The sequence below is a fragment of the Danio aesculapii genome, chromosome 4, assembly GCF_903798145.1.
Source record: "Danio aesculapii chromosome 4, fDanAes4.1, whole genome shotgun sequence".
NCBI classification, from domain to species: Eukaryota; Metazoa; Chordata; class Actinopteri; order Cypriniformes; family Danionidae; genus Danio; species Danio aesculapii.
In genome coordinates, this window is record NC_079438.1 from 29,152,120 (window position 1) to 29,172,380 (window position 20,261).

General features: G+C 46.4%; 18 non-coding genes across 18 annotated transcripts; 2 read left to right on the forward strand and 16 right to left on the reverse strand.

Annotated features, from left to right (window-relative positions):
* Positions 1 to 1,768: 1,768 nt before the first annotated feature.
* On the reverse strand, positions 1,769 to 1,851 carry trnal-cag (transfer RNA leucine (anticodon CAG)). Its single transcript has one exon. It is a non-coding gene; the product is annotated as a tRNA-Leu (tRNA).
* A 94-nt stretch (positions 1,852 to 1,945) lies between these two features.
* trnam-cau (transfer RNA methionine (anticodon CAU)) lies at positions 1,946 to 2,018 on the forward strand. Its single transcript has one exon. It is a non-coding gene; the product is annotated as a tRNA-Met (tRNA).
* Positions 2,019 to 2,954: 936 nt separating this feature from the next.
* On the reverse strand, positions 2,955 to 3,037 carry trnal-cag (transfer RNA leucine (anticodon CAG)). The gene has a single exon. It is a non-coding gene; the product is annotated as a tRNA-Leu (tRNA).
* Positions 3,038 to 3,799: 762 nt separating this feature from the next.
* trnal-cag (transfer RNA leucine (anticodon CAG)) lies at positions 3,800 to 3,882 on the reverse strand. The gene has a single exon. It is a non-coding gene; the product is annotated as a tRNA-Leu (tRNA).
* A 94-nt stretch (positions 3,883 to 3,976) lies between these two features.
* trnam-cau (transfer RNA methionine (anticodon CAU)) lies at positions 3,977 to 4,049 on the forward strand. The gene has a single exon. It is a non-coding gene; the product is annotated as a tRNA-Met (tRNA).
* Positions 4,050 to 5,233: 1,184 nt separating this feature from the next.
* trnal-cag (transfer RNA leucine (anticodon CAG)) lies at positions 5,234 to 5,316 on the reverse strand. The gene has a single exon. It is a non-coding gene; the product is annotated as a tRNA-Leu (tRNA).
* Positions 5,317 to 6,091: 775 nt separating this feature from the next.
* Positions 6,092 to 6,174, reverse strand: trnal-cag (transfer RNA leucine (anticodon CAG)). Its single transcript has one exon. It is a non-coding gene; the product is annotated as a tRNA-Leu (tRNA).
* A 2,410-nt stretch (positions 6,175 to 8,584) lies between these two features.
* Positions 8,585 to 8,656, reverse strand: trnah-gug (transfer RNA histidin (anticodon GUG)). Its single transcript has one exon. It is a non-coding gene; the product is annotated as a tRNA-His (tRNA).
* Positions 8,657 to 8,854: 198 nt separating this feature from the next.
* On the reverse strand, positions 8,855 to 8,936 carry trnas-aga (transfer RNA serine (anticodon AGA)). The gene has a single exon. It is a non-coding gene; the product is annotated as a tRNA-Ser (tRNA).
* Positions 8,937 to 10,623: 1,687 nt separating this feature from the next.
* Positions 10,624 to 10,696, reverse strand: trnak-uuu (transfer RNA lysine (anticodon UUU)). Its single transcript has one exon. It is a non-coding gene; the product is annotated as a tRNA-Lys (tRNA).
* A 504-nt stretch (positions 10,697 to 11,200) lies between these two features.
* Positions 11,201 to 11,272, reverse strand: trnah-gug (transfer RNA histidin (anticodon GUG)). Its single transcript has one exon. It is a non-coding gene; the product is annotated as a tRNA-His (tRNA).
* A 198-nt stretch (positions 11,273 to 11,470) lies between these two features.
* trnas-aga (transfer RNA serine (anticodon AGA)) lies at positions 11,471 to 11,552 on the reverse strand. Its single transcript has one exon. It is a non-coding gene; the product is annotated as a tRNA-Ser (tRNA).
* Positions 11,553 to 13,238: 1,686 nt separating this feature from the next.
* trnak-uuu (transfer RNA lysine (anticodon UUU)) lies at positions 13,239 to 13,311 on the reverse strand. Its single transcript has one exon. It is a non-coding gene; the product is annotated as a tRNA-Lys (tRNA).
* A 504-nt stretch (positions 13,312 to 13,815) lies between these two features.
* On the reverse strand, positions 13,816 to 13,887 carry trnah-gug (transfer RNA histidin (anticodon GUG)). The gene has a single exon. It is a non-coding gene; the product is annotated as a tRNA-His (tRNA).
* A 1,641-nt stretch (positions 13,888 to 15,528) lies between these two features.
* trnak-uuu (transfer RNA lysine (anticodon UUU)) lies at positions 15,529 to 15,601 on the reverse strand. The gene has a single exon. It is a non-coding gene; the product is annotated as a tRNA-Lys (tRNA).
* Positions 15,602 to 16,105: 504 nt separating this feature from the next.
* On the reverse strand, positions 16,106 to 16,177 carry trnah-gug (transfer RNA histidin (anticodon GUG)). Its single transcript has one exon. It is a non-coding gene; the product is annotated as a tRNA-His (tRNA).
* A 198-nt stretch (positions 16,178 to 16,375) lies between these two features.
* Positions 16,376 to 16,457, reverse strand: trnas-aga (transfer RNA serine (anticodon AGA)). Its single transcript has one exon. It is a non-coding gene; the product is annotated as a tRNA-Ser (tRNA).
* A 2,596-nt stretch (positions 16,458 to 19,053) lies between these two features.
* Positions 19,054 to 19,125, reverse strand: trnag-ucc (transfer RNA glycine (anticodon UCC)). The gene has a single exon. It is a non-coding gene; the product is annotated as a tRNA-Gly (tRNA).
* Between the last annotated feature and the right edge of the window lie 1,136 nt (positions 19,126 to 20,261).

Below are 20,261 nucleotides of genomic sequence, written 5' to 3' on the forward strand. Positions count from 1 at the left end.
CCCATGCCTTCAGGGTAGACTCCGACCTGACCGCAGCACCTTAGACCGATTGGCCATCCTGATATGCATGCTTGGCCAGAGCTTTCTCCTAGGAGCCACATCGCAGCACCATGACATGGAAGCTGGTGTTTCACAGCTTCCCCAACTCTATCAGTCTTCCTTGTTGGCAAAGTAGGCAGCGCGTCAGTCTCATAATCTGAAGGTTGTGAGTTCAAGCCTCACACGAGGCAAGGTGGTACCTTTTGGCACACGGGAGCGCTTAGGTGACCGGGCGGCGTTCTTTATTCCCTTCCATGCGGTTTATGCTTCCCGGGGGCAAAAAAGGCTACAGCTCCTCTGGAGGGCAGGCGGCTTGACGTTCCAGGAACATCTCCTGAGTCTGAAGCTATTATGGCAAGATTCTCCCATTCCTGTCACGTTATCGCTTGACGTTTGACGTGGATCCGTTTCATGACTTGACGTTGTAAGAGGATTTGACGAAAAGCCCTGCGAATCCCATTGCCTTTAAAATCAACGGCATCCCAGGACATTCCACTACATGGCATTCCAAGACAACTCTTTTGATCCCCTTTCGGTGCACTTGCATTAAAACCCACGTCCAGTGTTTCGCCAGCGAGTTAAAGACTTGAGCCTGAGCGCACAGCCAAAGATTAGGTTCGGTGGGATTCTAACCTACACCTCCAGGGGAGACTCTGACCTGAACGCAGTGCCATAGACTGTTGGGCCATCCTTATGTGCTTGCCTGGTCGGAGCTGTCTCCTATGAGCCACACCGCAGCACCACAACATGGACGCTGGTGTTTCACAGCTTGCCCAACTCCAGTAGTATGCCTTGTTGGTGCAGTAGGCAGTGCGTCAGTCTCATAATCTGAAGGTCATGAATTTGACCCTCACATGGGGCAGGGTACCCCATTCCACTACATGGCATTCCAAGACAATTCTTTTGATCCCCTTTCAGTGCACTTGCTTTAAAGCCCACGTCCATTGTTTTGAACACATGCTTTTCCGAGTTGCTGTAGACAATGCTTTGATGTTGCGCAAACGCCTCAAACCTTGCAGTCTACAGTGCCCATTAACGCTGCCAGGGCCACTGCTATGCTGCGTAAATTGTGGCGCAAAGAGATTGATGCGGCACTTTGTCAGTATTATTGTATCACTCGGACATGGCGATAGAGGGTTAAATACTTAAGCCTGAGATCTCAGCTGTGCAACAGCCACGTCCTCACAGTGAGAGCATGAGCTGTCCGCGGGCACTGCATCGACATGCTGGACCCCCAGACCTGTGATGCGATACTCGTGCCCATCATCCTGAGACCACCCCATCCAGAAATGCACATTCAGATTGACTGACACAGCTTTTTTTCTTCTCTTTCCCACAAAGAGTCAAATGTCATGACTTGACGTTGTAATAGAAGTAGCCAAAAAGCCCTGCGAATCTCATTGCCTTAAAAATAAACGGCATCTCAGGACATTCCACTACATGGCATTCCAAGGCAATTCTTTTGATCCCCTTTCGATGCACTTGCATTAAAGCCCACATCCATTGTTTTGTACACATGCTTTTCCGAGTTGCTGTAGACAATGCCTTGATGTTGCACAAATGCCTCAAAACTTGCAGTCTACAGTGCCCATTAAGGTTGCCAGGGCCACTGCTACGCTTCGTAAACTGTGACGCAAAGAGATTGATGCAGTCAGTGTTACTATATCACTCGGACATGGCGCCAGAGAGTTAAATACTTGAGCCTGAACGCACAGCCAAAGACTAGGTTTGTCAGAAGTGGGATTCGAACCCACGCCTCCAGGGGAGACTGCGACCTGAACGCAGTGCCTTAGACCGCTCGGCCATCCTGACATGCACAGTTAGCAGGAGCTGTCTCCTAGGAGCCACATCGCAGCAACATGACATGAAAGCTGGTGTTTCACAGCTTGCCCAATTCCACCAGTCTGCCTCGTTGGCGCAGTAGGCAGCGCGTCAGTCTCATAATCTGAAGGTCGTGAGTTCGAGCCTCACACGGGGCAAGGTCGTACCTTTTGGCACACGGGAGCACTTAGGTGACCGGGCGGCCTACTTTATTACCTTCCGTGCAGTTTATGCTTCCCGGGGGCAAAAAAGGCTACAGCTCCTCTGGAGGGCATGCGGCTTGACGTTCCAAGAACATCTCCTGAGTCTGAAGCAATGATGGCAAGATGCTCCCGTTCCTGTCACGTTATCGCTGTCACGTTATTACAGTGCCCATTAACGCTGCCAGGGCCACTGCTACGCTGCGTAAATTGTGGCACAAAGAGATTGATGCGGCACTTTGTCAGTGTTACTGTATCACTCGGACATGGCGCCAGAGGGTTAAATACTTGAGCCTGAGATTTCAGCTGTGCAACAGCCACGTCCTCACAGTGAGAGCATGAGCTGTCTGCGCGCACTGCATCGACATGATGGACCCCCAGACCTGTGATGCCATACTTGTGCCCATCATCCGGACACCACCGCATCCAGAAACGCACATTCAGAACAGCGTCTTGAAAACGCGTTGATTGACTGACACAGCTTTTTTTCTTCTCTTTCCCACAAAGAGTCAAATGTCATGACTTGACGTTGTAAGAGAATTAGCCGAAAAGCCCTGCGAATCTCATTGCCTTAAAATAAACGGCATCTCAGGACATTCCACTACATGGCATTCCAAGGCAATTCTTTTGATCCCCTTTCGATGCACTTGCATTAAAGCCCACGTCCATTGTTTTGTACACATGCTTTTCCGATTTGCTGTAGACAATGCCTTGATGTTGCACAAATGCCTCAAAACTTGCAGTCTACAGTGCCCATTAAGGTTGCCAGGGCCACTGCTACGCTTCGTAAACTGTGACGCAAAGAGATTGATGCAGTCAGTGTTACTGTATCACTCGGACATGGCGCCAGAGAGTTAAATACTTAAGCCTGAACGTACAGCCAAAGGCTAGGTTTGTCAGAAGAGGGATTGGAACCCACGCCTCCAGGGGACACTGCGACCTGAACACAGCGCCTTAGACCGCTCGGCCATCCTGACATGCACAGTTAGCAGGAGCTGTCTCCTAGGAGCCACATCGCAGCACCATGACATGAAAGCTGGTGTTTCACAGCTTGCCCAATTTCACCAGTTTGTCTCGTTGGCGCAGTAGGCAGCGCGTCAGTCCCATAATTTGAAGGTCGTGAGTTCGAGCCTCGCAAGGTCGTACCTTTTGGCACACGGGAGCACTTAGGTGACCAGGCAGCGTACTTTATTACCTTCCGTGCAGTTTATGCTTCCCGGGGGCAAAAAAGGCTACAGCTCCTCTGGAGGGCAGGTGGCGTGACGTTCCAAGAACATCTCCTGAGTCTGAAGCAATGATGGCAAGATGCTCCCGTTCCTGTCACGTTATCGCTTGACGTTTGACGTGGATCCGTCAAATGTCATGACTTGACGTTGTAAGAGGATTAGCCGAAAAGCCCTGCGAATCGCATAGAATGAAAAATAAACGGCATCTCAGGAAATTCCACTACATGGCATTCCAAGGCAATTCTTTTGATCCCCTTTCGATGCACTTGCATTAAAGCCCACATCCATTGTTTTGTACACATGCTTTTCCGAGTTGCTGTAGACAATGCCTTGATGTTGCACAAATGCCTCAAAACTTGCAGTCTACAGTGCCCATTAAGGTTGCCAGGGTCACTGCTACGCTTCGTAAACTGTGACGCAAAGAGATTGATGCAGTCAGTGTTACTATATCACTCGGACATGGCGCCAGAGAGTTAAATACTTGAGCCTGAACGCACAGCCAAAGACTAGGTTTGTCATAAGTGGGATTCGAACCCACACCTCCAGGGGAGACTGCGACCTGAACGCAGCGCCTTAGACCGCTCGGCCATCCTGCCATGCACAATTAGCAGGAGCTGTCTCCTAGGAGCCACATCGCAGCACCATGACATGAAAGCTGGTGTTTCACAGCTTGCCCAATTCCACCAGTCTGCCTCGTTGGCGCAGTAGGCAGCGCGTCAGTCTCATAATCTGAAGGTCGTGAGTTCGAGCCTCACACGGGGCAAGGTCGTACCTTTTGGCACACGGGAGCACTTAGGTGACCGGGCGGCCTACTTTATTACCTTCCGTGCAGTTTATGCTTCCCGGGGGCAAAAAAGGCTACAGCTCCTCTGGAGGGCATGCGGCTTGACGTTCCAAGAACATCTCCTGAGTCTGAAGCAATGATGGCAAGATGCTCCCGTTCCTGTCACGTTATCGCTTGACGTTTGATGTGGATCCGTCAAATGTCATGACTTGACGTTGTAAGAGGATTAGCCGAAAAGCCCTGCGAATCGCATAGAATGAAAAATAAACGGCATCTCAGGACATTCTACTAAATGGCATTCCAAGACAATTCTTTTGATCCCGGTTCAGTGCTCTTGCTTTAAAGCCCACGTCCATTGTTTTGAACACATGCTTTTCCGAGTTGCTGTAGACAATGCCTTGATGTTGCGCAAACGCCTCAAACCTTACAGTCTACAGTGCCCATTAACGCTACCAGGGCCACTGCTACGCTTCGTAAATTGTGGCGCAAAGAGATTGATGCGGCACTTTGTCAGTGTTACTGTATCACTCGGACATGGCGCCAGAGGGTTAAATACTTGAGCCTGAGATCTCATCTGTGCAACAGCCACGTCCTCACAGTGAGAGCATGAGCTGTCCGCGGGCACTGCATCGACATGCTGGACCCCCAGACCTGTGATGCCATACTCGTGCCCATCATCCGGAGACCACCACATCCAGAAACGCACATTCAGAACAGCGTATTGAAAACGCGTTGATTGACTGACACAGCTTTTTTTCTTCTCTTTCCCACAAAGAGTCAAATGTCATGACTTGACGTTGTAAGAGAATTAGCCGAAAAGCCCTGCGAATCTCATTGCCTTAAAAATAAACGGCATCTCAGGACATTCCACTACATGGCATTCCAAGGCAATTCTTTTGATCCCCTTTCGATGCACTTGCATTAAAGCCCACGTCCATTGTTTTGTACACATGCTTTTCCGAGTTGCTGTAGACAATGCCTTGATGTTGCACAAATGCCTCAAAACTTGCAGTCTACAGTGCCCATTAAGGTTGCCAGGGCCACTGCTACGCTTCGTAAACTGTGATGCAAAGAGATTGATGCAGTCAGTGTTACTGTATCACTCGGACATGGCGCCAGAGAGTTAAATACTTGAGCCTGAACGCACAGCCAAAGACTAGGTTTGTCAGAAGTGGGATTCGAACCCACGCCTCCAGGGGAGACTGCGACCTGAACGCAGCACCTTAAACCGCTCGGCCATCCTGACATGCACAGTTAGCAGGAGCTTTCTCCTAGGAGCCACATCGCAGCACCATGACATGTAAGCTGGTGTTTCACAGCTTGCCCAACTCCAGCAGTCTGTCTCGTTGGTGCAGTAGGCAGCGCGTCAGTCTCATAATCTGAAGGTTGGAGTTCGAGCCTCACACGGGGCAAGGTCATACCTTTTGGCACACGGGAGCACTTAGGTGACCGGGCGGCGTACTTTATTACCTTCCGTGCAGTTTATGCTTCCCGGGGGCAAAAAAGGCTACAGCTCCTCTGGAGGGCATGCGGCGTGACGTTCCAAGAACATCTCCTGAGTCTGAAGCAATGATGGCAAGATGCTCCCATTCCTGTCACGTTAATGCTTGACGTTTGACGTGGATACGTCAAATGTCATGACTTGACGTTGTAAGAGGATTAGCCGAAAAGCCCTGCAAATCCCATAGAATTAAAAATAAACAGCATCTCAGGACATTCCACTACATGGCATTCCAAGGCAATTCTTTTGATCCCCTTTCGATGCACTTGCATTAAAGCCCACATCCATTGTTTTGTACACATGCTTTTCCGAGTTGCTGTAGACAATGCCTTGATGTTGCGCAAATGCCTCAAAACTTGCAGTCTACAATGCCCATTAAGGTTGCCAGGGCCACTGCTACGCTTCGTAAACTGTGACGCAAAGAGATTGATGTGGCGCTTTGTCAGTGTTACTGTATCACTCGGACATGGCGCCGGAGAATTAAATACTTGAGCCTGAACGCACAGCCATAGATTAGGTTTGTCAGAAGTGGGATTCAAACCCACGCCTCCAGGGGAGACTGCGATCTGAACGCAGCACCTTAGACCAGTCGGCCATCCTGACATGCACACTTAGCTGGAGCTGTCTCCTAGGAGCCACATCGCAGTACCATGGAAGCTGGTGTTTTACAGCTGGCCCAGCTCCAGCAGTCCTGAATACAGCGGCTTAGACCACTTGGCCATCCTGACATGCATGCATAGCTGGAGCTGTCTTGTAGGAGCAAGTTCGTGAGTTCGAGCCTCACACAGGGCGAGGTGATACCTTTTAGCACACGGGAGTGCATAGGTGACAGGGCTGCATTCTTTATTATCTTCCGTGCGGTTCATGCTTTCCGGGCTCAAAAAAGTCTACAGCTCCTCTGGAGGGCAGGCTGCTTGACGTTCCAAGAACATCTCCTGAGTCTTAAGCAATGATGGCAAGATGCTCCCATTCCTGTCACGTTTTCGATGCCAGGTCCACTGCTACGCTGCGTGAACTGTGGCGCAAAGAGATTGATGCGGCGCTTTGTCAACGTTACTGTATCACTCGGACATGGCGCCAGAGAGTTTAAATCTTGAGCCTGAGCGCACAGCCAAAGGTTACATTTGTCAGAAGTGGGATTCGAACCCACACCTCCAGGAGAGACTGCGACCTGAATGCCAGCTGCCAAAGGATTGTCTGGCAATATTTCACAAATGTTGAAGATGAGAGCCAATCCGAGCGATAAGTGGGTATTTCAATTACATGATATAAGGTAAACAGTTAAGTGTTTGTTGAAATTGGCTTAACAGAGTAACTTGTTAGGCTTCAGTACAGTATTTTTGTAAAACACGTCATAATTGTTTTTAAATATTAATGTATTTTAAATTGCATGTATTTTAAGATTTAAGTTGTATAATTTACTAAAGTTTGACCGTTTATGAGAGAGATTTAAAAAAGGTGGGGAAGGGATTATGAGTGTACAGTGTACAGCATGTGGTTTTAAGACCTGAAATGTTCTTGTCCAGTTACTCTTATTGTTTTTCTTTTCTTTTTGGAGATAAAAGCTGTAAAATTACATATTAGATAAATATTACACACATTCTAGTGGTAAATTAATTTACAGAGCTATTGTGTGCTTTATTAAGGGAGTCATTGAGTTAAAATTCCTTTTTTAGTTAGTTTAGTTTAAGTTTTTTTATATCATGTAAAATTATTTATTACATTTTTCATGATTTTTTTCAGATTGAGAAATACCCATTGCAGTCTCATGGCCAGAGGAGCTTGCTTGGAGGTGTGCTGAAATGCATATGTGGTTTTCATACTCAAAAGGTACATTTATGAATCAATATGTGTTTATTATTATTTACTAGAATGGCTTTCCTTCTTCATGATTATATGTATTTTTCTAATTAATTTAAGCAGAGTACTGCCTCTGCTGCTCTAAATGCTTTAATATCAGTTTGAGAGGCTTTGTTCGTGCATCGTTCTGTTTCAACATTAGTCTGACAACCGAATGAACACTTTGTAAATAAATATGTCTTGTTTTGGTCATAAAACAGGGTTGTTGATAGATCAGATACAGTTGTGGACAGAAGTTAACAAGAATTATTTATGTTATTCATTAAATTTCCCATTTATTGTATTTTATTAACTTCTACCCAAACCCAACCATTACAGTACTGTAAAATATTAATTATTGTTTTAGTTACAAAAATTATGTTGAATTGATGGCATATCTGCAGTTGTATCCTATCTAGACTACACCATAAACAGTAGCATGATTAAAATACATAAAATCATGATTTTGGAGTATTTGTACAAGTCGGGATTCGAACCCAAAAGTCATTTAAAGCCTCAAACAACACGCACATGCACGGTCCACTAGGCCATATGAGAGTCACTGTCACCTGACCCTGTCAGTCAAATGCATACTCTCCAGGTCTCGAAAAGCTTCAGAATTGATCGATGCTTTGAATTGCTTTGGTCACGTGACCAGGTGTTTCGAAACACTTTAATCACATGACCTGGGTGTTTCGGATTTAGGGTTGTGGTCGGCGCAGACCTTTACGGTACACAAAAGTTTATCGTGAGGTGGGGTTTGGACTTGTGGTTGGTGTAGATGTTGCTAAAACACAACAGGTTACTGTGAGGTTGGGTTTATGGTTGTTGTAGGTGTAGACGTCAGTAAAACACAGTAGTTTGGACTCAATGTCATATAGGAGACAAAAAGATCAATGACAACTGCAGAAGGTCTTTCTGTTGTTGTGGCAATAAATGGAGACTTAACCATTGAAACGATTCCTTCCATGCCTTAGAAGCGTGACTTGATCAATGCTTACCTACACAGCATGCTGGCATCAAAGGACCCGCTGCTCATATCGAATCCCTAGTCTTCCACACTTTAGGAAACGTAAACATTCAGGACGTGCCATTAGCACAGCCTGCACTAAAAGGAGGCTGGAGATTACGGATGGCATCACAGAGTGCAACGTCAATGCCACCTTGAAAAGCATGCCGTGACCCGGATTCGAACCGGGGTTGCTGCGGCCACAACGCAGAGTACTAACCACTATACGATCACGGCGAGCTACGGGACAGCCGCTGGAGCCTCGCTCTCTGTCATACGTCTTTGAAAATGGAGGGCCCCCAGGGCAGTCAGTTTGCACGCGCTGCGGTTTTATTTTTGTTGCTTTTGCCTACCAGCACATCCCTTTTCCCCAGAAACACTGGGGTTGCAAACAATCAAGGAAAGTCGCAAACTAAATCATGCGCGCAGCCTGGACGTAGTCGGCAGGATTCGAACCTGCGCGGGGAGACCCCAATGGATTTCTAGTCCATCGCCTTAACCACTCGGCCACGACTACGAAGCTTGACCATTCCATTGTGCTCTTGCCTGGCGCATTGGTCGTGCTGCCCGATGACATGTAGAGCAAGCAAGAGCTCACCAGCAATAGATGTCGCTTATAGGGATGGTATGCAGTTTAACCCAAAGAATGACCAGTCTGTCAGACGAAGAAGAGCCGGAGTCAGAGATTTATATAAATAAATAAAGGTTACTGAAGATAGTTTGCAGTTACATCAGCAGAAGCCAGCTTCAACACTCGCCATGACTTCCTAGGCCGCTCTGCTTACAATCACAAATCAATAACAATTTTACTCTCACATAAGGTCATTAACTGCGTCACGCATATAGGTGTTCTAACCTGATTGGATAAAACACAGATAGACTAGGAAAATGTCCACGTGGGGTGCGTGCGTACAATTCTGAACAGTATCTCAAGCATAAACGTCAGACATCCACTAGACTGTTCAGAGCTGACTCCAGACCTATGAAACGGATCCACAATCAAATAGAACACACACACTTAAAGAATAATCTGTTTCTTATCCGAGGCTGAGTGTAGTCTCAGCCGTCTTTATCAAAACTGGTTAAAGACTGGCATAATCTACATTCAGGCAGTTATATCCTTACTACACAAAGTCTATCTTGAATAAAAAGTAGAATCACCTTAAAAGAATTAACCGTAAAAACAGCAAGATCCCTTAAGACATTTTAGATAGTATTAACTCTTAGAAATAACAACGGAGACAGTTGCTTCCGGTCCTCAGCCCTCAGCTCCACTCAAGGCCTCCGTGACCTCTGACTTAGTTTGGTGGCTCCTGAAAAAGTTATAAAGAGACAGGCAAACGCACTGAACGTTCTTATATTAAGCAATGTGTTAACTTATTCATTAGTTAAAATCAATTCAAAGTTAATTACTCATTCAGATAATCAAATAATTATATAAAAATAATGAGAAACAAGATGATGAGGAAAGGATAAACGTTGATTCATGCTGAGATGGATAGGAAGGTAGAAATCCGAATCCTCCACGCTCTACAAAAGTTGGCTTACACGCCCAAGCAGGGACTTGAACCCAGGAACGTCAGATGAAAAGTCTGACGCTCTACCGTCTGAGTTATCCGCGATCACTGGGAGATTAGCTTAGATTTAAGCACTTGTGACGTGTCACAGTAGCAGCGTGCACTGAAAAGTGGGCTGTACAAAACAGGTGGCAAGAGGGGGCGTGATGCCAATGTCACCGTAAGGAATCCTGCCGTGACCCTGATTCGAAGCGGGGTTGCTGCGGCTACAATGCAGAGTACTGACCACAATCCGATCACGGCGAGTTACCGGACAGCCGTCGTGGTCCCTGTGCGACATGTTCCTCCCTCTGATTTGCCCCTTTCGGTTCAGTGAGCGCACGCTGTTGTTTTTCTCCTCCTACCAGCACGACGCTTTTCCCACGTAACGCTGGAATTGCAAACATTTGATGACTGTTGCAAGTTTAAAAAGGAAGAGGACGAGCACGTGGTCTGCAGGACCCGAACCAGCGCGAGAAGACCCCAACGGATTTCTAATGCATCATCTTAATCACTCGGCCGCAACTACAAGACTGCCTGTGCTCTCCATGTCCTCATGCCTAGTACACGTGTTGTGCATCCAGATGAAACTTTCAGCAAGCGATAGCTCACTGGCAAAAACTGTGGCTCCACAAGAAGAGCCTTACACGCCCAAGCAGGGACTTGAACCCTGGACCCTCAGATTAAAAATCTGATGCTCTACCGACTGAGCTACCCGGGCTCCAAGGCTCTGCGTCGCAAGTAGGCAAGGTTTAGGGTTGTGGTCGGCGCAGACCTTTACGGTACACAAAAGTTTACCGTGAGGTGGGGTTTGGACTTGTGGTTGGTGTAGATGTTGCTAAAACACAACAGGTTACTGTGAGGTTGGGTTTATGGTTGTTGTAGGTGTAGACGTCAGTAAAACACAGTAGTTTGGACTCAATGTCATATAGGAGACAAAAAGATCAATGACAACTGCAGAAGGTCTTTCTGTTGTTGTGGCAATAAATGGAGACTTAACCATTGAAACGATTCCTTCCATGCCTTAGAAGCGTGACTTGATCAATGCTTACCTACACAGCATGCTGGCATCAAAGGACCCGCTGCTCATATCGAATCCCTAGTCTTCCACACTTTAGGAAACGTAAACATTCAGGACGTGCCATTAGCACAGCCTGCACTAAACGGAGGCTGGAGATTACGGATGGCATCACAGAGTGCAACGTCAATGCCACCTTGAAAAGCATGCCGTGACCCGGATTCGAACCGGGGTTGCTGCGGCCACAACGCAGAGTACTAACCACTATACGATCACGGCGAGCTACGGGACAGCCGCTGGAGCCTCGCTCTCTGTCATACGTCTTTGAAAATGGAGGGCCCCCAGGGCAGTCAGTTTGCACGCGCTGCGGTTTTATTTTTGTTGCTTTTGCCTACCAGCACATCCCTTTTCCCCAGAAACACTGGGGTTGCAAACAATCAAGGAAAGTCGCAAACTAAATCATGCGCGCAGCCTGGACGTAGTCGGCAGGATTCGAACCTGCGCGGGGAGACCCCAATGGATTTCTAGTCCATCGCCTTAACCACTCGGCCACGACTACGAAGCTTGACCATTCCATTGTGCTCTTGCCTGGCGCATTGGTCGTGCTGCCCGATGACATGTAGAGCAAGCAAGAGCTCACCAGCAATAGATGTCGCTTATAGGGATGGTATGCAGTTTAACCCAAAGAATGACCAGTCTGTCAGACGAAGAAGAGCCGGAGTCAGAGATTTATATAAATAAATAAAGGTTACTGAAGATAGTTTGCAGTTACATCAGCAGAAGCCAGCTTCAACACTCGCCATGACTTCCTAGGCCGCTCTGCTTACAATCACAAATCAATAACAATTTTACTCTCACATAAGGTCATTAACTGCGTCACGCATATAGGTGTTCTAACCTGATTGGATAAAACACAGATAGACTAGGAAAATGTCCACGTGGGGTGCGTGCGTACAATTCTGAACAGTATCTCAAGCATAAACGTCAGACATCCACTAGACTGTTCAGAGCTGACTCCAGACCTATGAAACGGATCCACAATCAAATAGAACACACACTTAAAGAATAATCTGTTTCTTATCCGAGGCTGAGTGTAGTCTCAGCCGTCTTTATCAAAACTGGTTAAAGACTGGTATAATCTACATTCAGGCAGTTATATCCTTACTACACAAAGTCTATCTTGAATAAAAAGTAGAATCACCTTAAAAGAATTAACCGTAAAAACAGCAAGATCCCTTAAGACATTTTAGATAGTATTAACTCTTAGAAATAACAACGGAGACAGTTGCTTCCGGTCCTCAGCCCTCAGCTCCACTCAAGGCCTCCGTGACCTCTGACTTAGTTTGGTGGCTCCTGAAAAAGTTATAAAGAGACAGGCAAACGCACTGAACGTTCTTATATTAAGCAATGTGTTAACTTATTCATTAGTTAAAATCAATTCAAAGTTAATTACTCATTCAGATAATCAAATAATTATATAAAAATAATGAGAAACAAGATGATGAGGAAAGGATAAATGTTGATTCATGCTGAGATGGATAGGAAGGTAGAAATCCGAATCCTCCACGCTCTACAAAAGTTGGCTTACACGCCCAAACAGGGACTTGAACCCAGGAACGTCAGATGAAAAGTCTGACGCTCTACCGTCTGAGTTATCCGCGATCACTGGGGGATTAGCTTAGATTTAAGCACTTGTGACGTGTCACAGTAGCAGCGTGCACTGAAAAGTGGGCTGTACAAAACAGGTGGCAAGAGGGGGGCGTGATGCCAATGTCACCGTAAGGAATCCTGCCGTGACCCTGATTCGAAGCGGGGTTGCTGCGGCTACAATGCAGAGTACTGACCACAATCTGATCACGGCGAGTTACCGGACAGCCGTCGTGGTCCCTGTGCGACATGTTCCTCCCTCTGATTTGCCCCTTTCGGTTCAGTGAGCGCACGCTGTTGTTTTTCTCCTCCTACCAGCACGACGCTTTTCCCACGTAACGCTGGAATTGCAAACATTTGATGACTGTTGCAAGTTTAAAAAGGAAGAGGACGAGCACGTGGTCTGCAGGACTCGAACCAGCGCGAGAAGACCCCAACGGATTTCTAATGCATCATCTTAATCACTCGGCCGCAACTACAAGACTGCCTGTGCTCTCCATGTCCTCATGCCTAGTACACGTGTTGTGCATCCAGATGAAACTTTCAGCAAGCGATAGCTCACTGGCAAAAACTGTGGCTCCACAAGAAGAGCCTTACACGCCCAAGCAGGGACTTGAACCCTGGACCCTCAGATTAAAAGTCTGATGCTCTACCGACTGAGCTACCCGGGCTCCATGGCTGTGCCTCGCAAGTAGGCAAGGTTTAGGGTTGTGGTCGGCGCAGACCTTTACGGTACACAAAAGTTTACCGTGAGGTGGGGTTTGGACTTGTGGTTGGTGTAGATGTTGCTAAAACACAACAGGTTACTGTGAGGTTGGGTTTATGGTTGTTGTAGGTGTAGACGTCAGTAAAACACAGTAGTTTGGACTCAATGTCATATAGGAGACAAAAAGATCAATGACAACTGCAGAAGGTCTTTCTGTTGTTGTGGCAATAAATGGAGACTTAACCATTGAAACGATTCCTTCCATGCCTTAGAAGCGTGACTTGATCAATGCTTACCTACACAGCATGCTGGCATCAAAGGACCCGCTGCTCATATCGAATCCCTAGTCTTCCACACTTTAGGAAACGTAAACATTCAGGACGTGCCATTAGCACAGCCTGCACTAAAAGGAGGCTGGAGATTACGGATGGCATCACAGAGTGCAACGTCAATGCCACCTTGAAAAGCATGCCGTGACCCGGATTCGAACCGGGGTTGCTGCGGCCACAACGCAGAGTACTAACCACTATACGATCACGGCGAGCTACGGGACAGCCGCTCGAGCCTCGCTCTCTGTCATACGTCTTTGAAAATGGAGGGCCCCCAGGGCAGTCAGTTTGCACGCGCTGCGGTTTTATTTTTGTTGCTTTTGCCTACCAGCACATCCCTTTTCCCCAGAAACACTGGGGTTGCAAACAATCAAGGAAAGTCGCAAACTTTCCTTGATTGTTTGCAACCCCAGTGTTTCTAAGCTCTGCTTACAATCACAAATCAATAAAAATTTTACTCTCACATAAGGTCATTAACTGCGTCACGCATATAGGTGTTCTAACCTGATTGGATAAAACACAGATAGACTAGGAAAATGTCCACGTGGGGTGCGTGCGAACAATTCTGAACAGTATCTCAAGCATAAACGTCAGACATCCACTAGACTGTTCAGAGCTGACTCCAGACCTATGAAACGGATCCACAATCAAATAGAACACACACACTTAAAGAATAATCTGTTTCTTATCCGAGGCTGAGTGTAGTCTCAGCCGTCTTTATCAAAACTGGTTAAAGACTGGTATAATCTACATTCAGGCAGTTATATCCTTACTACACAAAGTCTATCTTGAATAAAAAGTAGAATCACCTTAAAAGAATTAACCGTAAAAACAGCAAGATCCCTTAAGACATTTTAGATAGTATTAACTCTTAGAAATAACAACGGAGACAGTTGCTTCCGGTCCTCAGCCCTCAGCTCCACTCAAGGCCTCCGTGACCTCTGACTTAGTTTGGTGGCTCCTGAAAAAGTTATAAAGAGACAGGCAAACGCACTGAACGTTCTTATATTAAGCAATGTGTTAACTTATTCATTAGTTAAAATCAATTCAAAGTTAATTACTCATTCAGATAATCAAATAATTATATAAAAATAATGAGAAACAAGATGATGAGGAAAGGATAAATGTTGATTCATGCTGAGATGGATAGGAAGGTAGAAATCCGAATCCTCCACGCTCTACAAAAGTTGGCTTACACGCCCAAACAGGGACTTGAACCCAGGAACGTCAGATGAAAAGTCTGACGCTCTACCGTCTGAGTTATCCGCGATCACTGGGGGATTAGCTTAGATTTAAGCACTTGTGACGTGTCACAGTAGCAGCGTGCACTGAAAAGTGGGCTGTACAAAACAGGTGGCAAGAGGGGAGCGTGATGCCAATGTCACCGTAAGGAATCCTGCCGTGACCCTGATTCGAAGCGGGGTTGCTGCGGCTACAATGCAGAGTACTGACCACAATCCGATCACGGCGAGTTACCGGACAGCCGTCGTGGTCCCTGTGCGACATGTTCCTCCCTCTGATTTGCCCCTTTCGGTTCAGTGAGCGCACGCTGTTGTTTTTCTCCTCCTACCAGCACGACGCTTTTCCCACGTAACGCTGGAATTGCAAACATTTGATGACTGTTGCAAGTTTAAAAAGGAAGAGGACGAGCACGTGGTCTGCAGGACTCGAACCAGCGCGAGAAGACCCCAACGGATTTCTAATGCATCATCTTAATCACTCGGCCGCAACTACAAGACTGCCTGTGCTCTCCATGTCCTCATGCCTAGTACACGTGTTGTGCATCCAGATGAAACTTTCAGCAAGCGATAGCTCACTGGCAAAAACTGTGGCTCCACAAGAAGAGCCTTACACGCCCAAGCAGGGACTTGAACCCTGGACCCTCAGATTAAAAGTCTGATGCTCTACCGACTGAGCTACCCGGGCTCCATGGCTATGCCTCGCAAGTAGGCAAGGTTTAGGGTTGTGGTCGGCGCAGACCTTTACGGTACACAAAAGTTTACCGTGAGGTGGGGTTTGGACTTGTGGTTGGTGTAGATGTTGCTAAAACACAACAGGTTACTGTGAGGTTGGGTTTATGGTTGTTGTAGGTGTAGACGTCAGTAAAACACAGTAGTTTGGACTCAATGTCATATAGGAGACAAAAAGATCAATGACAACTGCAGAAGGTCTTTCTGTTGTTGTGGCAATAAATGGAGACTTAACCATTGAAACGATTCCTTCCATGCCTTAGAAGCGTGACTTGATCAATGCTTACCTACACAGCATGCTGGCATCAAAGGACCCGCTGCTCATATCGAATCCCTAGTCTTCCACACTTTAGGAAACGTAAACATTCAGGACGTGCCATTAGCACAGCCTGCACTAAAAGGAGGCTGGAGATTACGGATGGCATCACAGAGTGCAACGTCAATGCCACCTTGAAAAGCATGCCGTGACCCGGATTCGAACCGGGGTTGCTGCGGCCACAACGCAGAGTACTAACCACTATACGATCACGGCGAGCTACGGGACAGCCGCTGGAGCCTCGCTCTCTGTCATACGTCTTTGAAAATGGAGGGCCCCCAGGGCAGTCAGTTTGCACGCGCTGCGGTTTTATTTTTGTTGCTTTTGCCTACCAGCACATCCCTTTTCCCCAGAAACACTGGGGTTGCAAACAATCAAGGAAAGTCGCAAACTAAATCCTGCGCGTAGCCTGGACGTAGTCGGCAGGATTCGAACCTGCGCGGGGAGACCCCAATGGATTTCTAGTCCATCGCCTTAACCACTCGGCCACGACTACGAAGCTTGACCATTCCATTGTGCTCTTGCCTGGCGCATTGGTCGTGCTGCCCGATGACATGTAGAGCAAGCAAGAGCTCACCAGCAATAGATGTCGCTTATAGGGATGGTATGCAGTTTAACCCAAAGAATGACCAGTCTGTCAGACGAAGAAGAGCCGGAGTCAGAGATTTATATAAATAAATAAAGGTTACTGAAGATAGTTTGCAGTTACATCAGCAGAAGCCAGCTTCAACACTCGCCATGACTTCCTAGGCCGCTCTGCTTACAATCACAAATCAATAACAATTTTACTCTCACATAAGGTCATTAACTGCGTCACGCATATAGGTGTTCTAACCTGATTGGATAAAACACAGATAGACTAGGAAAATGTCCACATGGGGTGCGTGCGTACAATTCTGAACAGTAGCTCAAGCATAAACGTCAGACATCCACTAGACTGTTCAGAGCTGACTCCAGACCTATGAAACGGATCCACAATCAAATAGAACACACACACTTAAAGAATAATCTGTTTCTTATCCGAGGCTGAGTGTAGTCTCAGCCGTCTTTATCAAAACTGGTTAAAGACTGGTATAATCTACATTCAGGCAGTTATATCCTTACTACACAAAGTCTATCTTGAATAAAAAGTAGAATCACCTTAAAAGAATTAACCGTAAAAACAGCAAGATCCCTTAAGACATTTTAGATAGTATTAACTCTTAGAAATAACAACGGAGACAGTTGCTTCCGGTCCTCAGCCCTCAGCTCCACTCAAGGCCTCCGTGACCTCTGACTTAGTTTGGTGGCTCCTGAAAAAGTTATAAAGAGACAGGCAAACGCACTGAACGTTTTTATATTAAGCAATGTGTTAACTTATTCATTAGTTAAAATCAATTCAAAGTTAATTACTCATTCAGATAATCAAATAATTATATAAAAATAATGAGAAACAAGATGATGAGGAAAGGATAAACGTTGATTCATGCTGAGATGGATAGGAAGGTAGAAATCCGAATCCTCCACGCTCTACAAAAGTTGGCTTACACGCCCAAACAGGGACTTGAACCCAGAAACGTCAGATGAAAAGTCTGACGCTCTACCGTCTGAGTTATCCGGGATCACTGGGGGATTAGTTTAGATTTAAGCGCTTGTAACGTGTCACAGTAGCAGCGTGCACTGAAAATGGGCTGTACAAAACAGGTGGCAAGAGGGGGGCGTGATGCCAATGTCACCGTAAGGAATCCTGCCGTGACCCTGATTCGAAGCGGGGTTGCTGCGGCTACAATGCAAAGTACTAACCACAATCCGATCACGGCGAGTTACCGGACAGCCGTTGTGGCCCCTGTGCGGCATGTTCCTCCCTCTGATTTGTCCCTTTCGGTTCAGTGAGCGCACGCTGTTGTTTTTCTCCTCCTACCAGCACGACGCTTTTCCCACGTAATGCTGGAAATGCAAACATTTGATGACTGTTGCAAGTGTAAAAAGGAAGAGGACGAGCACGTGGTCTGCAGGACTCGAACCAGCGCGAGAAGACCCCAACGGATTTCTAATGCATCACCTTAACCACTCGGCCGCAACTACAAGACTGCCTGTGCTCTCCATGTCCTCATGCCTAGTACACGTGTTGTGCATCCAGATGAAACTTTCAGCAAGCGATAGCTCACTGGCAAAAACTGTGGCTCCACAAGAAGAGCCTTACACGCCCGAGCAGGGACTTGAACCCTGGACCCTCAGATTAAAAGTCTGATGCTCTACCGACTGAGCTACAAAAGTTTACCGTGAGGTGGGGTTTGGACTTGTGGTTGGTTTAGATGTTGCTAAAACACAACAGGTTACTGTGAGGTTGGTTTTATGGTTGCTGTTGGTGTACGAAGCACGAAGAGGGTGCAAGTAAGTTACCTTCCACGTAAACACCGGGCTATCTTAAACGAATGACCAGGATGGAATTTATTATTTTTATTATTTGTATATGTATGTTTCTGCAATTATGTTCGGTAAGATGACTTTCAATTTTGCCATGACATGCTTCGAAGCACGAAGATGGTGTGAGTAAGATAACTTCCACGAAAGCGCCAGGCTCTCTTAAATGAATGACGAGGATGGGATTCGAACACATGCATCCAGAGAACAATGGATTATCAGTCCATCGCCTCAACCACTCGGCCAACTCATCATATATTTAGCCACTTTTCAGATGGGGGCTGGACTATGGCACGTAAGTATGTATTTGCAGCTATTTTCGGTACAGACGACATAACATTTTGCAGGAACATCCTTCAATTTTACTTGTCCCACCTACCTATGTTCCTATTGCCTAGACAGTGATCTACAGCTACGTGCAAATGGCTTTTGCTTGGAAGCCAGCTATGCTCACCACTATACCACCAATGCTTGCAGACGTCTCTTGCCAGAAGAGCTCTTACTCCTCCTAAGTGTCCTCTTACGCTGCAGATCCTCGTTAGTATAGTGGACAGTATCTCCGCCTGTCACGCTGAAGGCCAGGGTTCGATTCCCCGACGGGGAGGCCCTTTTTTGTCTTTTACTTTTTGGCTGTTGCCTTTCACAATGGTGGCAACGAACTAAGTGATATATACAGCAGCCAAAGGAAATGCAATGGCCGGGAATCGAACCCGGGTCAACTATTTGGAAGGCAGCTGTGCTCACCACTATACCATCACTGCTTGCAGATGTCTCGTGCCAGAAGAGCTTAAAAAGAATGCTTTCAACCAAGGCCCTCATTTGTCTTGGTTCTGCACTGAAAAACATGTCCAGCATATGGATCCCAACCATCTTAACATGCACTAATCTACCCACATGTCATGGGACATCTTCACAAGAGTGGCGCCTGGCCATGTAATGTTACGGCAGCCAAAAGGTATACATTGGCTGGGAATCTACTTAAAAGCCAGCTATGCTCACCACTATATTACCAACGCTTGCGGACATCCTCTCGCAGAAGTGTAGAAATTGAAAGCTTTCGACCGAGGAGTTCTTTGTGTGAGCGAAAAAAAAAGTCAAGTATGGATGCCATCTCTTTCTGATTTTGAGGTTGGATAAAGCGTTCGAAGGTACAACCTCACCAAAAAAAAAACAGAGGTCAATAATTTCACTCTGCAGTGGTGGAGTTCTCATCTTCTGTCACACAGTATTCACTGTAATGAGCTCCCCCGGTTTGAATGTCATTGCAAGGGTTGACTGGATGCAGCTTATGAAAGGGCAAACTGACATTTTGTGGAGTAAAAGCTGGGCTATGTGTAAGATTGAATGGGGTGCTTTGTTTGCTGCAAAACATGCTAATAATGTTCTGTGTGCACTGTTCATGTTACTGCTGATGACCAGTCGAAGGCTGATGAAGAATTAAGGAATATTAATGAAGAAAAAGCTGTCCAAGCCCAGTTTTCAACCCTCCTCTTGCCTCCTCGACGTGAATACGCCTATTTTTAAATAGCCAACTCTTGACAGCTGCTCTCGCTTACAGCCGTACCACCCTGGAATGCTAGAGGGCAATAGTGCACTTGCAGAAAAGAAAGTGGTAGGCAGAGAGTGAGAAAGGATCACTCGATTTTTGTTTTGTTTGTTTGTTTTTTCAGAAAAAGTTTGAGTTTTTTTTAATTTTTCTTTTTTTGATAATTTTGTCCACTTTCCAGCAGCACTTTGCTGTCTGGGAAGTTTGTGTTCTGTTATGAGTGCAAATGTGGAAGAACTCAAACGTAAAGATATGGACATGGATAGAAAACGAAGAGGGCAACTGGATAATGGACTGGAAGTAGGACAACACTTTGGACACGGACAAATGGGCGATAAAAGGATCTATACT